This window comes from Pinus tabuliformis, chromosome 7 (genome assembly GCF_031772625.1).
Source record: "Pinus tabuliformis cultivar Carrire ecotype Pingquan chromosome 7, CPIR1, whole genome shotgun sequence".
NCBI lineage: Eukaryota > Viridiplantae > Streptophyta > Pinopsida > Pinales > Pinaceae > Pinus > Pinus tabuliformis.
This window is the reverse complement of record NC_142293.1, coordinates 1023593510-1023601040: the sequence shown is the minus strand read 5'-3', so window position 1 is coordinate 1023601040 and position 7531 is coordinate 1023593510.

Sequence of the window (7531 nt, the reverse complement as noted above, 5' to 3'; positions counted from 1 at the left end):
GGAGGGTTATTTGAGGGTCGTTTGAGGGCGCCCGTGTGAACTCATTCTGGCAGGTCGTTCGGGCGAGGGCGCGCCCGGGCGAACGAGCCCGTATCAAAAATGCTAAGTTGTGACCCGAGGTTGGCTTTATGCACGTTCGTGCAGCTCGTTTGCCCAGCTCTCCCTTGTCGCTTCGTTTCATTCGTTCGGGCACCCATGCAAAATCGTTCAGGCAGGTCGTTTGAGGGCACCCGTGTGAACTCGTTCGGGCGGGTCGTTCGACCGGGTCGTTTGAGGGCGCCCGTGTGAACTCGTTCTGGCGAGTCGTTCGGGCGAGGGTGCGCCCGGGCGAACGAGCCCGTATCAAAAATGCTAAGTTGTGACCCAAGGTTGCCTTTGTGCACATTCGTGCAGCTCGTTTGCCCAGCTCTCCATTGTCGCTTCGTTTCGTTCGTTCGGGCGAGGGAGCGGCCGGGTGAATGAGCCCGTATCAAAAATGCTAAGTTGTGACCCGAGGTTGGCTTTGTGCACGTTCGTGTGGCTCGTTTGCCCGGCTCTCCCTTGTCGGTTCGTTTCGGTCATTCGGGCTGGTCCTTTTAGGGCGCCCGTGTGAACTCCTTCGGGAGGGTCATTTGAGGGTCGTTTCAGGGCGCCCGTGTGAACTCGTTCTAGCGGGTCATTCGGACGAGGGCGCGCCCGGGCGAACGAGCCCGTATCAAAAATGCTAAGTTGTGACCCGAGGTTGGCTTTATGCACGTTCGTGCAGCTCGTTTGCCCAGCTCTCACTTGTCGCTTCGTTTCGTTCGTTCGGGCACCCATGCAAAATCGTTTAGGCAGGTCGTTTGAGGGCGCCCGTGTGAACTCGTTCGGGCGGGTCGTTCGGCCGGGTCGTTTGAGGGCGCCCGTGTGAACTCGTTCTGGCGAGTCGTTCGGGCGAGGGTGCGCCCGGGCGAACGAGCCCGTATCAAAAATGCTAAGTTGTGACCCGAGGTTGGCTTTGTGCACGTTCGTGCAGCTCGCTTGCCCAGCCCTCCCTTGTCGCTTCATTTCGTTCGTTCGGGCACCCATGAAAAATCGTTCAGGCAGGTCGTTTGAGGGCACCCGTGTGAACTGGTTCGGGCGGGTCGTTTGAGGGTGCCCGTGTGAACTTGTTCGAGCGGGTCATTTGAGGCACCCTTGTGAACTCGTTCGGGTGGGTCGTTTGAGGGCGCCCGTGTGAACTCATTCGAGCGGGTCGTTCAGACGAGGGCGCGCCCGGGCGAATGAGCCCGTATCAAAAATGCTAAGTTATGACCCGAGGTTGGCTTTATGCACGTTCGTGCAGCTCGTTTGCCCGGATCTCCCTTGTCGGTTCATTTCGATCGTTCGGGCGGGTCGTTTGAGGCTGCCCGTGTGAACTCGTTCAGGCGAGGGCGCGCCTGGGCGAACGAGCCTGTATCAAAAATGCTAAGTTGTGACCCGAGGTTGGCTTTGTGCATGTTCATGCAGCTCGTTTGCCCGGCTCTCCCTTGTCGGTTCGTTTCGGTCATTCGGGCGGGTCGTTTGAGGGCGCCCGTGTGAACTCATTCGGGCGGGTCGTTCGGGCGAGGGCGCGCCCGGGTGAACGAGCCCGTATAAAAATGCTATGTTGTGACCCAAGGTTGGCTTTGTGCACGTTCATGCTGCTCATTTGCCCATCTCTCCCATGTCGCTTCGTTTTGGTCGTTCGGGAACCCATGCAAAATTGTTCGGGCGGGTCGTTTGAGGGCGACCGTGTGAACTTGTTCGGGCGGGTCTATCAGGAGGGTCGTTTGAGGGCGCCTGTGTGAACTCGTTCGGGCGGGTCGCTCGGGCGGTCGTTTGAGGCACCCTTGTGAACTCGTTCGGGCGGGTCGTTTGAGGGCGCCCGTGTGAACTCGTTCGGGTGGGTCGCTCGGGCCAGGGCGCGCCCGGGCGAACGAGCCCGTATCAAAAATGCTAAGTTGTGACCCGAGGTTGGCTTTGTCCACATTCGTGCAGCTCATTTGCCCAGCGCTCCCTTGTCGCTTCATTCGGTCGTTCGGGCAGGTCGTTTGAGGGCGCCCATGTGAACTCTTTCGGGTGGGTCGATTGAGGGCGCCCGTGTGAACTCGTTCGGGCAGGTCGTTCGGGCGAGGGCACGGCCGGGCGAACAAGCCCGTATGAAAAATGCTAAGTTGTGACCCGAGGTTTGGATTTGTGCACGTTCGTGCAGCTCGTCTGCCCGACTCTCCCTTGTCGCTTCGTTTCGGTCGTTCGGGCACCCATGCAAAATCATTCAGGCGGGTCGTTTGAGGGCGCCCGTGTGAACTATTTCGGGCGGGTCGTTTGAGGTCGCCCGTGTGAACTCGTTTTGGCGGGTCGTTCGGGCGGGTCGTTTGAGGCGCCCGTGTGAACTCGTTCGGGCGGGTCTTTCGGGCGGGTCGTTCGGGCGGGTGGTTTGAAGTCGCCCGTGTGAACTAGTTCGGGCGGGTCGTCCGGGCGAGGGCGCGCCCGGGCGAACGAGCCCATATCAAAAATGCTAAGTTGTGACCCGAGGTTGGCTTTGTGCATGTTCGTGCAGCACGTTTTCCCGGCTCTCCCTTGTCGCTTCGTTTTGGTCGTTCGGGCGGGTTGTTTGAGGGCGCCGAGTGAACTCGTTCGGGCGGGTCATTCGGGCGAGGCCGCGCCCGGTGAACGAACCCGTATCAAAAATGCTAAGTTGTGACGCGAGGTTGGCTTTGTGCACGTTCGTGCAGCTCCTTTGCCCGGCTCTCCCTTGTCGCTTCGTTTCGGTCGTTCGGGCACCCATGCAAAATCGTTCGGGCGGGGCGGGTCGTTTGAGGGCACCCATGTGAACTCGTTGGGGTGGGTCGTTCGGACAGGTCATTTGAGGGCGCCCGTGTGAACGCGTTCGGGCGGGTCGTTTGAGGCACCCGTGTGAACTCTTTCGAGCGGGTCGTTCGGACTGGTTGTTTGAGGGCGCCCGTGTGAACTCGTTCGGGTGCGTCATTCATGCGAGGGCGCGCCCGGGTGAACGAGCTCGTATCAAAAATGCTAAGTTGTGACGTGAGGTTGGCTTTGTGCACGTTCGTGCAGCTCGTTTGCCCGGCTCTCCCTTGTCGCTTCGTTTCGGTCGTTCGGGCACCCATGCGAAATCGTTCGGGCGGGTCGTTTTAGGGCACCCGTGTGAACTCGCTGGGGTGCGTCGTTCGGGCGGGTCGTTTGAGGGCGCCCGTGTGAACTCATTCGGGCGGGTCGTTCGAGCGGGTCGTTTGAGGCACCCGTGTGAATGCGTTCGGGGGGGTCGTTCGGCCGGGTGGTTTGAGGGCGCCCGTGTGAACTCGTTCGGGCGAGGGCGCGCCCTGGCGAACGAGCCCATATCAAAAATGCTAGGTTGTGACCCGAGGTTGGCTTTGTGCACATTCGTGCAACTCGTTTGTCTGACTCTCCCTTGTCGCTTCATTTCGGTCATTCGGGCGGGTCATTCGGGCAAGGGCGCGCCCGAGTGAACAAGCTCGTAATAAAAAATGTTATGTTGTGACCCAAGGTTGGCTTTGTGCACGTTCGTGCAGCTCGTTTGCCCTGCTCTCCCTTGTCGCTTCGTTTAGGTCGTTCGGGCACCCATGCAAAATCATTCGGGTGGGTTGTTTGAGGGCGCCCGTGTGAACTCGCTGGGGTGGGTCGTTCGGGCGGGTCGTTTGAGGTCGCCCGTGTGAACTCGTTCGTGCGGGTCGTTCGGGCGAGGGCGCGCGCAGACGAACGAGCCCGTATCAGAAATGCTAAATTGTTACTCGAGGTTGGCTTTGTGCACGTTCGTGCAGCTCGTTTGCCCGGCTCTCCTTTGTCCGTTCGTTTTGGTCGTTCGGGCGGGTCGTTTGAGGGCGCCCGTGTGAACTCTTTCGGGTGAGGGCACGCCCGAGCGAATGAGCCCGTATAAATAATGCTAAGTTCTGACCCGAGGTTGGCTTTGTGCACTTTTGTGCAGCTCGTTTGCCCGGCTCTCCCTTGTCGGTTCGTTTCGGTCGTTCGGGCGGGTCGTTTGGACGAGGGCGCGCCCGGGCGAACGCGCCTGTGACCTAAGGTTGGCTTTGTGCATGTTCGTGTAGCTCGTTTGCCCGGCTCTCCCTTGTCGGTTCGTTTCGGTCGTTCGGGCGGGTGGTTTGAGGGCGCCCGTGTGAACTCGTTCGTGCGGGTCGTTCGGGCGAGGGCGCGCCCGGGTGAACGAGCCTGTATCAAAAATGCTAAGTTGTGACTCGAGGTTGGCTTTGTGCACGTTCGTGCTACTCGTTTGCCCGGCTCTCCTTTGTCGGTTCGTTTTGGTCGTTCGGGTGGGTCGTTTGAGGGCGCCCGTGTGAACTCTTTCGGGCGAGGGCACGCCCGGGCGAACGAGCCCGTATCAAAAATGCTAAGTTCTGACCCAAGGTTGGCTTTGTGCACTTTTGTGCAGCTCGTTTGCCCGGCTCTCCCTTGTCAGTTCGTTTCGGTCGTTCGGGCGGGTCGTTTGAGGGCGCCTGTGTGAACTTGTTCGGGTGGGTCGTTTGGACGAGGGCGCACCCGGGCGAACGAGCCCGTATCAAAATTGCTAAGTTGTGACCTAAGGTTGGCTTTGTGCACGTTAGTGTAGCTCGTTTGCCCGGCTCTCCCTTGTCGGTTCGTTTTGGTCGTTCGGGCGGGTCGTTTGAGGGCGCCCGTGTGAACTCGTTCGGGCGAGGGCGCGCCCGGGTGAACGAGCCCGTATAAAAAATGCTATGTTTTGACCCAAGGTTGGCTTTGTGTACGTTCCTGTAGCTCGTTTGCCCGGCTCTCCCTTGTTGGTTCGTTTCGGTTGTTCGGGCGCCCATGCAAAATCGTTCGGGCGGGTCGTGTGAGGGCGCCCGTGTGAACCCGTTCAGGCGGGTCGTTCGGGCGAGGGAGCGCCCGGGCGAACGAGCCCGTATCAAAAATGCTAAGTTGTGACCCGAGGATGGCTTTGGGCATGTTCGTGCAGCTCATTTGCCCGACTCTCCCTTGTCGGTTCGTTTCAGTCGTTCGGGCGGGTCGTTTGAGGGCGCCCGTGTGAACTCGTTCGGGCGGGTCGTTCGGGCGAGGGTTCACCCGGGCGAACGAGCCCGTATAAAAAGTAATAAGTTGTGACTCGAGGTTGGCTTTGTGCACATTCGTGCAGCTCGTTTGCCCGGCTCTCCCTTGTCGGTTCGTTTCGGTCGTTCGGGCGGGTCGTTTGAGGGCACCCGTGTGAACTCGTTCGGGCGGGTCGTTTGGGCGAGGGCGCGGCTAGGCGAATGAGCCCGTATCAAAAATGCTAAGTTTTGACCCGAGGTTGGCTTTGTGCAGGTTCGTGCAGCTCATTTTCCCAGCTCTCCCTTGTCGGTTCGTCTTTGTCATTCGGGCACCCATGCAAAATCGTTCGGGTGGGACGTTTGAGGGCGCCCGTGTGAACTCGTTCGGGCTGGTCGTTTAAGGGCATCCGTGTGAACTCGTTCGGGCGGGTCGTTCGAGCGGGTCGTTTGAGGGCGCCCTTGTGAACTCGTTCGGGCAGGTCGCTCGGCGGGTTGTTTGAGGCACACTTGTCAACTCGTTCGGGAGGGTCGTTGAGGGCGCCCGTGTGAACTCATTCGGGCGGGTCGTTCGGGCGAGGGCGTGCCTGGGAAAACGAGCCCATATCAAAATTTCTTTGTTGTGACCCGAGGTTGGCTTTGTGCACGTTCGTGTAGCTCGTTTGCCTGCCTCTCCCTTGTTGGTTCGTTTTGGTTGTTCGGGAGCCCATGTAAAATCGTTCAGGCGGGTCGTTTGAGGGCGTCCATATGAACTCGTTCGGGCGAGTCGTTCGAGCGAGGGTGCGCCGGGGAGAATGAGCCCATATCAAAAATGCTAAGTTGTGACCCGAGGTTGGCTTTATGCACGTTCGTGTAGCTCGTTTGCCTGGCTCTCCCTTGTCGGTTTGTTTCGGTCGTTCGGGCGGGTCATTTGAGGGCGCCGTGTGAACTCGTTTGGGCGGGTCATTCGGGCGAGGGCGTGCCCGGTGAACGAGCCAGTATCAAAAATGCTAAGTTGTGACCCGAGGTTGGCTTTGTGCATGTTCATGTAGCTTGTTTGCCTGGCTCTCCCTTGCTGGTTCGTTTTGGTGGTTCGGGCGGGTCATTTGAGGGCACCCGTGTGCGCTCGTTCAGGAGGGTCGTTCGGGCGATGGCGCCCCCGTGCGAACGAGCCCGTATCAAAAATGCTAAGTTGTCACCCGAGGTTGGCTTTGTGCACTTTCGTGCAGCTCGTTTTCCCGGCTCTCCCTTGCCGGTTCGTTTCGGTTGTTCGGGCGGGTCGTTTGAGGGCGCCCTTGTGAACTCGTTCGGGTGGGTCTTTCATGCTAGGGCACGCCAGGGCGAACGAGCCCATATAAAAAATGATAAGTTGTGACCCGAGGTTGTCTTTGTGTACGTTCATGTAGCTCGTTTGCCCGGCTCTCCCTTGTTGGTTCGTTTCGATTGTTCGGGTGCCCATGCAAAATCCTTTGGGCGGGTCGGTTGAGGGCGCCCTTGTCAACTCGTTCGGGCGGGTTGCTCGGGCGAGGGCGCGAGCGGGCGAATGAGCCCGTATCAAAAATGCTAAGTTGTGACCCGAGGTTGGCTTTGTGCATGTTCATGCAGCTCATTTGCCCGGCTCTCCCTTGTCGCTTCGTTTCGGTCATTCGGGCACCCATGCAAAATTGTTCGGGCGGGTCGTTTGAGGGCGCCCGTGTGAACTCGTTCGGGCGGGTCGTTCGGCCGGGTCATTTGAGGCACCCGTGTGAACTCGTTCGGGCGGGTCGTTTGAGGGCGCCCGTGTGAACTCTTTCGGGCGGGTCGTTCGGGCGAGGGTGCGGCCGGGCGAACGAGCACGTATCAAAAAGGCGAAGTTGTGACACGAGGTTGGCTTTGTGCACATTCGTGCAGCTCGTTTCCCCGGCTCTCCCTTGTCGGTTTGTTTCGATCATTCGGGCGGGTCGTTTGAGGGCGCCCGTGTGAACTCGTCGTTCGGGCGGGGCGCGGCCGGGCGAACGAACCCGTATCAAAAATGCTAAGTTGTGACCCGAGGTGCGTGCAGCTTGTTTTCCCGGGCTCCTTTGTGTCGGTTCGTTTCGGTCATTCGGGCGGCTCGTTTGAGGGCGCCCGTGTGAACTCGTTCGGGACGGTCATTTGAGGGTGCCCATGTGAACCCATTCGGGTGGTAGGTTCGGGCGAGGGCCCACCAGGGTGAATGAGTCTGTATCAAAAATGCTAAGGTTTGACCCAAGGTTGGCTTTGTGCACGTTCTTGCAGCTCGTTTGCCCGACTCTCCCTTGTCGCTTCATTTCGGTCGTTTGGGCACCCATGCAAAATCATTCGGCGGGTCGTTTGAGGCGCCTGTGTGAACTTGTTCGGGTGGGTCATTTGAGGGCGCACGTGTGAACTCGTTCGGGCGGGTCGTTCGGGCGAGGGTGTGCCCGAGCGAATGAGCCCGTATGAAAAATGCTGAGTTGTGACCCGAGGTTGGCTTTGTGCACGTTCGTGCAGCTTTTTTGCCCGCCTCTCCCTTATCGGTTCGTTTCGGTCGTTCGGGCGGG